Source organism: Echinops telfairi, unplaced genomic scaffold, assembly GCF_000313985.2.
Source record: "Echinops telfairi isolate 266 unplaced genomic scaffold, ASM31398v2 ScPeMD7_7458;HRSCAF=8496, whole genome shotgun sequence".
Classification (NCBI taxonomy): Eukaryota; Metazoa; Chordata; class Mammalia; order Afrosoricida; family Tenrecidae; genus Echinops; species Echinops telfairi.
Window position 1 is genome coordinate 50,462,590 of NW_022111358.1, and position 2,633 is coordinate 50,465,222.

The following is a 2,633-nucleotide window of genomic DNA, read 5'->3' on the forward strand; positions in this document are numbered from 1 at the left end:
AACACATTCATGTGTACACACATCCTGTCGCCATCACCTGCTCACATGTCCTTACACACTCACATGCACACTCTCCATAACCTCACACACTCACATGTGCTCAGGCACACAGTACCCACATTCATACGTGTTCTCACACATATACACACACCACTCACATGTACACATGTAGTCACTACTCAAATATACTCCCACACAAGCCCACTCATACGTGTACACTCAGCCACTCTGATCTCACATACTCAAGCATGCTCACATGAACCCACTCACAGGTGCACATACACGTGTGTCTCAGGAGTGTACACTCATAGATGCAGACGCCTGCCCCCACCCGGAGCCCAGCCCACACCCACTCTCACCTACTCTGGGGCTCAAACCCCTCCCACCGCATCTACTGAGTGAGGGGTTTCTCTTCACCGCTCCTCACATGCTGAGTCTCCCCTCAGCCCCCCTGACTGCTAGCTCACCACCCATCTCCCACCTGCCACGGCAGCCGCCCCCCCAACCCCCTTGCGTGTGGAGAGGGCTGCCGAGTGGGGGTGTAGCCCAGGACATGGGCCTGTGTGTCTGCGTGGGAATGGGCATCTGGTGGGTGTGCACGTGGGCTCGTGAGCACACATTCTAGCGTGTGTCCCTAAGTGTGCAGAGAGCTGCCTGACAGGGATGCAGCTTAGGGTATCTGTGTGTGTGTGCACGTGTGCATGCGCACATGTGTGGTGTGTGGGCATCTCGACTGCTCCTGCGCATTGCGCATGTGGGAGCGCATGTGAGTGACCCTGCTGCCTCGACCCCCCAAGGCGGCGCTCCGTCCCCGCGCAGTGGGCTCCAGGGTCGTGCGTGATGCGGAGACCACCAAGGCTGGAGCCCCGCCAATTCTGTGGGCCACTCTTGGGGGGAAGCTGCTCGGGAGCGCACCCCGCGGAGGCGCACTGAAGGGTCGTGGTGGTCCAGGTGCGGAGCTCCTGCTGGCTGCCGGCTGCTGGACGCCCTGACTGTGTGCAGGGGGGCAGCGGGTGCCTCCCGGTGGACACATGGCCAACTATCAACCTGGCAGGTGGCGCTCCTCGCCCCCAGAGCCCTGACAGGGTGTGAGCAGCCGAGATTGTCTCATCATCCCATCCGCGTGGGCTCCAAGGGACGCCTAGGCCGCCACCTGACGCGCTGACTTCAGGACATCTGCCCACGCCCTCTCCGGACCGCAGCGGGCACCTGGTACTGAGCCCTGAACTGAGCGGTGCTAGCAGCCCAGCCCTGAGCTCATGGGGCAGCAGGGGCCAGAGGTAACTGAGGCTCTGCCTCAACGCCAACCTGTCTCCACCTCCAGCCCCAAATTCCAGTCTCCACCCTGAGGGCTCCACCCTGGTCCCTATTCCCACCCCCCACCCCCCAACAGGATGCTCTTGAGGCTACACCTCTATGCCCTGTCCCGTCTCCACCCTGGAGGCCCACCATGAAACCCACCCCCATTCTCCACCTTTAGCCCCCAACTCAGGTTTCTGTCCTAGGGCCCACCTCTGTCTCCATCCAACAAGGGTCCCTCCTGAACCTCTAGCCTTCTCCCCTCTCCCCTCTGCTGGCCCCACCGCCTCCACCTGTATGCCCCCACCCCCACCCCAGGGTCCTCTTGGTTCCTGGCTGACCGCTGTCTCCACACAGACCACCATGTGCAGGACCAGTGCAGCCTCAGCCCCCAGAGCTCTGTCAACAGTTCTGTTCTCCCCACTTCACGGTGTTGAGACAGGAGCAGGTCACGCAGACAGAAGCTAAGTGTGACACCAGGTCCAGGGACCTGACTTGTCCAGCCTCTTCCCCACTGCTGCAACCTGATCATCAACTCAGCCCCAAGGTGCTCCGAATACCTGGGTGGGGGTTGCAGGTGGGGTTGGTAGCAGCCCAAGCTTGACGCTCTAGGTGGTCTGCCTGCCTCAAACACACAATGTCCTGGCTGTGGGCCCCAACTGGTCATGGCCCAGCCCCAGGGAGCTCTTGTTCGCCAACGGGGCTTCCTGCCTCCGCACCGAGCCAGCCCCTCTTGTCCCTACAGCCGCCCTGGCACCGGGCCATTCCAGTGGCTCCTTGGTCACCCTCAAGCAGCCCTGCTCCACTCACAAAGCGCCCCGGGCTAGTAGGACAGCTGGTTTATTTCAATAAGATGACCCTCTACCATGCTGGATGGGCTTGGTGGGGAGGAGGGAGATCGGTGGGGAGGGGTCTTGGCTCTATCTGGTTGCCCCAAGCTCCTGCCACCCCTTGTCTGACGACGTTGCCCCAGACCCCTAGCTGGGACTTGCTGGTGGGGCTGGTCCTGGGGGCTGTTCCCACTGTTCAGCGACAGGAGGAGGTGGGTACATGGCCCCTGATGAACAAGGCCAGGGAACCTCCAAAGTCAGTGGTCGGTCCAGGGGGTGAGGGCAGTGTCTCCAGGAGTAGGCAGGGGCTGGGGGCGGGCTTGCTGCGGGGCAGTGGCCTGGTGAAAGGAGACCGGGCTGCAGAGGGAGGTCAGAGCTCTGCTGCTCTGATCAGGGTCTCCTCTGCCCATGGAGGTGGGGTAGGGGGTGGGGTGGGGGCAAGGCTGGGCAGGGCCAGGGGTGGGGCTAGATCATGCTATATTCTGCCAGCTGGTGCAGCTCCGG